The 7,234-nt window shown below is 35.2% G+C and overlaps 1 non-coding gene across 1 annotated transcript; it reads left to right on the top strand.

The window, feature by feature from the left end:
* The first annotated feature begins 6,485 nt into the window (after positions 1–6,485).
* LOC112932651 (U6 spliceosomal RNA) lies at positions 6,486–6,595 on the top strand. The gene has a single exon (XR_003237521.1). It is a non-coding gene; the product is annotated as a U6 spliceosomal RNA (small nuclear RNA).
* The last annotated feature ends 639 nt before the right edge of the window (positions 6,596–7,234 follow it).

The following is a 7,234-nucleotide window of genomic DNA, read 5'->3' as shown; positions in this document are numbered from 1 at the left end:
ACAGCAACTGGGCATTCTGACCAGCTTTTTTGGTGAGACCACGAGATATACTCACCAGTGAGGCAGTTTATGCCTCAGCTTTCCTGTCTGAGTGGGGGCAACACTAGTTTGTAGAGCCAGCAAAGCTCTTTATTTGAGGACCTACATCAAGCATACCTGTACCCTACTGAGTTCCCTGGTCAGATTGTACCAATGTCTTGGTTCTGCTGATGAGCAAAAGTGCTGGTTGGGACTGCTAAATGGGTGCTGTTGGTAGGAACTCAGTCTGCTAGGATCTGAGTGCTGGTCATTTTGAACTTCTACCCCTCTTCTCCATCACATTCAGATTCCTAGTGGTTGAGCCCGGCAGATTCCTCTGCATGCTTGTGGGGTGAGACAAGAATGGAGGCTCCCAAAAGGCAACCCACAATGTTGGAGGAGATGGACATCCATGCTGGGCTCTTTTTCCACAGAACCATAAGTTTATGGATATTTCTTGGTATGATGCTGTGTTGGCCTGGAGGTGAGGCAACATGATGAGTATGTAGCTGTTCTGCTTTTGTAATGCAGTCTGTATTGGTCTCTGTGGTGCAGTGGGGTATTTCATCATCTCTTTCATGTTCTAGGATTCTTTCAGTGTTGTCCATAAATTGTTGTTAGTTCTCTTTGTGAGAGGAAGTAAAGTCAGGAATGACCTTTGTTGCAATCTTGATGGTATCATTCTCCTCTCCTGATGTAATTCTAATGAGTATCTCTTGAAAGTTTTTATTTCCCATTGGGGTTTAAGAAGCATACCCAAATGCAATTGTGCTGAACCATGTTCACTAGCCTGAAGGTCAAGAGAAGCAGCTTTTATTAGCACATATTCCTTTTCTCTTTGTATCTTGAGATCTGAATGTTTAAGCTTTTAAAAACTTTTTTGCATTTTATCATTAATATCAATCTGATACCAACATCATTGGATCTGATCCTCACCCAATGATTTTCTTATCTGCATTCTGTTTTGTGATTGAATGTTTAGCCATTATTTTCAGCACTGAGATTTTACTATTTGCTATAAAATAACTATACAATTTTTGAGTTTTTCTCCTTTATTGATGTTGTTCCTAAAATATGTACTTTACCCTAAGATGTCATTTGCATCCAGTTTTGACCAAAGGGTTTTCCATGGGTGGCTGTTTTGGGTCACGAGACTGTAAAAATCCATGAGAAAATGAGACTACCAACTAAGACTATATAAGGGACCAACATTTCTGCACTGGAGGTAACTTTTACACTACTCTGCTTATTTTTTCTGCCTCTAATGATACACTACTTATAAAACATAGATTGCTGTGGAGATTGGAAAGAGCAAGTTGAATGTTGAAAGCATAGGACAAATGGAAAGAAATATATCACCCACATAAAATGTTATCAAAGTTTACTCTTCTGCATTGGATTTAAGACGTTTAATCATCATTCCTATGATACAGGCCAGTAAATTTTCCTCATAATCTGAGAGCCATAGAAGTTTGTGTTTTCTCCTCACAAGCTCAGGATTTTAGGGAGTTTGGGTCTCCTAAGTAGATGAGGTAATAGGAATAAGTGGATTAAATGGAAATGATCTTGGTAATGGCAACACCTTTTCTTCTACTTCTGTACCCTTCTTTAGTGATGTCTTCTCCCTACCAGTGTGCGTGCACACACACACATGCATGTACACACATACATGCACACACACGCAGCCTCTGATATCATACTTTCTGAAAATGCTACTGGTGCTCCTGAAAACCAGTACCTCTTCTAGTGGAGTTTGAGGGTGCCGCTATTATGTTATTAATTGCCAGAAGCAGGGACAATGAAGCAAACGCTGCCTATGTCAGAAGTTGACCAAGGTCTCATATTAAAACTCTTAGGTTTACCCCAAGAGTGTTGATTTATGCCATTACTGAAATCATGAAAAACTCCTTTTTTTTTTTTTAAGATGAAGAAATTGAAGCTTGGAAAGTTTAAATAGCCTCCTACTGATTACATGTTTATTAGTGTCAAAAGCAGGTTTTTGTAGTTCCACTTTGGACTAAATCTAGCCTCCCAAATGCCATTTAGTCCATAACCTTCTATATTTTTAAGAACCATCTCTATTTTGTTTTTGCCTCAGTTTCCTAATCTTCCTCTCCCCCACACACTTCCATTGTAATCTAGTTACAGACAGAACTAGACCGATAGCTCCTAGAAACTATAACCTCCACCTACCCATGTTAACAAGTTATTTTCCTGTGATCCACAACTGTAGGCAGTGATGAATGTGTAGTTCAATGGACTCTTTTTATATCCTGAGCTTAAATTCATAATGGAACTGTCACTCAATAAGGCAGTATCTGGTGGTCACATTCTAAATGAAAAATTTCTTTTCTGACTGTCAGTATGTCCCCAATGATAAACTCTTAAACTTCTGAATGCTTGGTATATGCCTTTAATGGCATTCATTAGCAACCTAACCCATAGATTTCTATGGGTTGTATTTTCCCCCAGAAATAGCCTGATAAATATTTTTATAACATGAATATTGATCAAAAATATCCAAGTTGTATAGGAAATCACTTTCAAGAATAAGGATAAATGTTCTGTTAAACACAGTTTCTCAGAAAGCACGGCAAATAGGCTTCCTGGGTGTGGAGAAGAGGTTTTTAGGACTGAGCCCAGAAAAAATAGCATTTCTGAGTATCATTTATAATCATAGAAATAAATGAAATTGAACTGAAGAGGATATTAAGGTATCTTCTCAGGTTCTCAAGTATAATGGGAAGAGAGACAAGTCTCCAAAGATACACAAAAGAATTATATCTGGTTTGCTTTGCCCACTGGTACATTGCACATTTTATATTTCAATTAAATTTTTTAATTAAGAAATTTCAACTGTTGTAAGCATACTTTACAACTAACATATTCCTATGACCTCTAAATAAAGTAAGTCTTTAGTAAGAAGTAATGAACTTGAATATTAACAGGATTCTGATCAAAAGATATGGAAATATATTTAAATTAAAATTATGTTGACATTATGTTAATGTAAAATGGTAACTCTCATCTAGTTTGAGGCTGTTTTAATCAGTATATTAAAATGCATTTTAACATTTCACTATTCTAAATCCATGTAAATATGAGAAATTCTGAACTTTGATACTCTTTTAAATAATTTTAATACATAAAAATTTAAAAATAACTTGTGATTTTTTTTTTGTCAATTGTAGTACCTGGAGCAAGGATTCACTGAATGTAATGTATGTGTATTAATGTTACATATTAATGTATTTTTATAAATTTTGTCTATAATGCATCATCTTGACCTATCCCTGCCCAAGATATGTCTTAACTTTCCAGTGGGCTGACCTTTCTATCTACATGGTAACTTTACTCCATCTCCTACCTCCTTCCTTCATTTCAGTCATCAATCATTAATAGCCATCAGTTAAAGAATTCACAGTCTGTTTTGGGAAGTGGACAGCTGGGCAAATAAAATACTGCCAGTTCCAAAGAACTTACCCATCCCATGGCTTCCTTCTCTGAACTGACCACCACTTGTATGAATGGTGGGCATGGCCCCTGAAACCAGGTTTTAGTAACTATCCATTACTGTACAATCCTGAGGACAAGTGCTTCCCAATGTCCCAAAAGACATCCTTAAGCGTTTTATTAGTACTGCATAAATAGACTCTTGATTTTATTTTCAGGTTATTATTTTGTGGTAATTTTGACTGCAAAAACAAAAAAAATCAAATTATATCATAGTATTCACATATCCAACAGCTGTGTTAAGTCTACTGCTTTCTATTTCCAAAACAAAATTTGGTCTTTGAATCATTTTTTAACACAATATATTTCCCCCAAGCACTGACTTGGCATTTACCTTCAGTATTATTTCTCCTATTTATCAATTTAACTCAAATTTTAGAGAATCCTAGTTTTTCTGACATGGAGATTTCTTTTCTAATAGAGACTATATTCTTTCTCAGATAGTCTTTCTTCCTAAAAGACTGTTAAAAATACTATAAGAAAATATAATCCCAAATTGCTGCCGTATTTACTGACAAGACCTGCTATTAGAATTAAGATAGGAGAGAGTTTAGGTTTCAGGCAGGGCATTTAACTACTAGTGAATCTGAACCCAAGATTCTTCACCAGTAGAAATGATACTTACCTTACTACTTTGCTGTGAGGAATAAACCAGGTTACATGTATAACTGTACCTATGCAGTGCCCAACTTATATTAGAATCTCAATAAATGAAAATAGCTTATCTTCTACTTGTGTGAGTTTGCTTCTAATTTGTAAATTATTGGAACATTTATTAAAGGAATTATTTTCTGTGCCCTCTTGGACACATTAGTTGACCTTATTGTCCTCTGTTCTTACTTAGTAAGAAACTGAATCAAATAATATTCTCAGTATCCTTCTATCTCAAAAACTCCTTTTTGAATAGGGATATAAAGAAGACTCACATTAGAGAAGAAATGTAACTAATATTCTAGAATAAGAAAGTTCTGGATTTGAATGTAAAATTTATCACTATGAAGCTTTGGATCAGTCGTTAATTTCACTAAGCACCAAGTCTTCTCCTTAATGAAATACAGGTAAATAATATTATATATCTTATAAGTTTCCCTTGAATATTAAATGGCTTACTGTTAGCAGTTGAGGGCTTTTCAATTAATAATAATTATTATAATATTATGCTAATACTATAGTCATTATCATTAACCATTACCATATCCTTATTGTTATATCAGTATCTCAATTTTAGAATAGAGGCTTGAAAATAATTAAGTTTATTGTAAGTTTAGTAAAATGATTGTCTAAAGAATATGTATATTCAAAATCTTAGGGACTGTGAGCCATTAAGGAAACACATGTTCCCTCATATTTAATTCAGGGCAACATTTATCTAAAAACATTTTTAAAATTTTTATGTATTCTAAAAGAAGTTATTGAAAATCTGAAATTTTCCATACATTGGAGCAACAGTGAGGAGGGGGGAAGCAAACAAACAACTGCTCACAAAGAGCTTATAGTCTAGTGTTAGGATTGGGTGATATAATTTATATCAGTTAGATTTTGCCAAGTAACAAACCACTCCAAAATTAGTGTTTTAAGACAATAAATTATTATTTCTCATCGATTCTGTGGGTTCAGCCAGGAAATTCTTCTCGTCTGTACTGGTTCAGCTTGTGGGGGATGATCTAAAACTCACATGTCTAGAATTTGTATGGAGGTATAGGGGCAATGAGGATGACTTGAACAAGGGTCTTATTTTTTAAATATATATAACATACTTTCCTTAGGCCTCCTCCACATACTACTGGGTGTAGGATTCCATAAACAGCAAGACAGAGTGAGTCCCATGTGTCAAAAACTGTTAAGTCTCCACTTATATCATGTTTACAGTTGTCTAACTGAATAAGCAAAGGACCTGGGCAAACTCTGAACTACCATGGGGGTAGAGTACTCAACCTACTATATAATCGGTTGACATGAGATTCAAAACCGGGGAAACTCAGGACAAGGAAAATGAGCTTAGACTCTATGAGCACATGGTCCACCTAAGCCCCATGGTCTGAGGTTGTATGAAAAAAAACAAAAAACAAAAAAACAAAACCCGGCTGCCTCCTAAGGGACCTTAGCAATAAAGAATCATCAAGGAAGAGGTTTTAGTTGGGGCAAGAAAGGGAGCAAAATTTTATAAATTGATGAACAAGAAAAAGTTGAAGGAGTAGGGAATTTTGATAAGGAGTGACAAAGGATTCTCTGAGGAGAATGAGAACAAATGAAGAGATTAAAAGCCACGTGATACAGAGTGATAGAGTTCAGGATTTATTTGGAGATCAATATAAGAGGAATAAATGTATATAATAAAACTTTTTCACTTAGAGTTACCTTGCTGAGAAGTCATCAAAATGAGATATTATGTTTGCCATAATTGATTCTACCAGATAAAATTATTAAAGGACCAGACAAAAAGTCATTTCAAATTTGTCAGGCTCTTAGTGGACCTAATTGAAGACTTTTCATGACCCTTAACAAATGCTGAAACTACTGTGTGTCACCCTTGAACAGTCTTTTCCATCTTGAGTGCTACTTTTTACTCCTTCATAAGCACAGCTACCATAGACTCTCCACCATTCTAGAACTTCAAAGTGTACATATTATCCCCTCAGTGAACTATTGAGTGTATTTCTTTATTCAAGTATATGTTCACTTGACTGATAAGTAAAAACAGCTTTGTCTTTTTTTTTTGAGAGTCTTGTTTATTTTTTGATAAGAGCCTTATAAGATGGTCACAGATCCAGTGCTCCTGGTCACTTGCTGAGTGTTCCTGGTGGGGGTGGGAAGGGCATCTTTTCAGAGCCTGCAGATTTCCACTGAGGATGTATGAAGGTCAGAAGGGAAAGTTGAGAGCATTCAGACCCCTAAGCCTCATGCCTATCATCCAGAGCACAAAGAAAACTTTTTTCTAGAAGATGTCTTTTATAGTGCTCACCTTGGCAGCACATATGCTAAAATTGGAATGATACAGAGATTAGCGTGGCCTCTGCACAAGGATGACATGCAAATTCGCGAAGGTGTCTTTTACAAAATATATGCTTCTTGGTACCAACAAAATGTTGTATAGAGTTAGACGTTTTATGTATATAGGCAAAGAACAAATCCCCCTGATTTATTTATCCCTACCTTTAGACCTGTATGTCTAAACATTCTTATTTTATCTTCATAGTCAAATATAGCTTAGTCATCTATGATTCTATCTAAAATAATGCATTTTTACATGCATGAACTATTATTTATTGCTCCATATAAATAGATGATTTTCAATTGAACAGTTCTAATGTTATTTTTAATTAATTCTCTAGAAGTGCTCCTGATTTTAGCAGACTAAAATTTTGAGAATAAGTTCATGCCTACCTATCCATAAACTTCGTGATTTTAAAAGTCTTTATCTGACTCCTCAGCCCTTATCTTTCCAGTTAAAGGAATCCTCATTTGTAGTCTGTCATTATCCAGAAGGTTCCCCATACCCTTGATCAACAGTGGAAAGGTTAAGCTTCACTTTCTAAATCAGGACCTGAAGGAACTTGATAAGAGACAGCTAGAGTCAGGGATCATTAATCACTATCATGCTAGAAAAATTGAGAAAAGTATCAAGAAATACAGCATTGTAATTTGAGACTTTTCTTCCTTTCAAAATTTGAACAATATAGGTTAAGAGAATTATGTTTTAAAA

This window comes from Vulpes vulpes, chromosome 13, assembly GCF_048418805.1.
Source record: "Vulpes vulpes isolate BD-2025 chromosome 13, VulVul3, whole genome shotgun sequence".
Taxonomy (NCBI): domain Eukaryota; kingdom Metazoa; phylum Chordata; class Mammalia; order Carnivora; family Canidae; genus Vulpes; species Vulpes vulpes.
The sequence above is the reverse complement of the archived record's forward strand: the minus strand, read 5'-3'. Positions and strand labels throughout refer to the sequence as shown.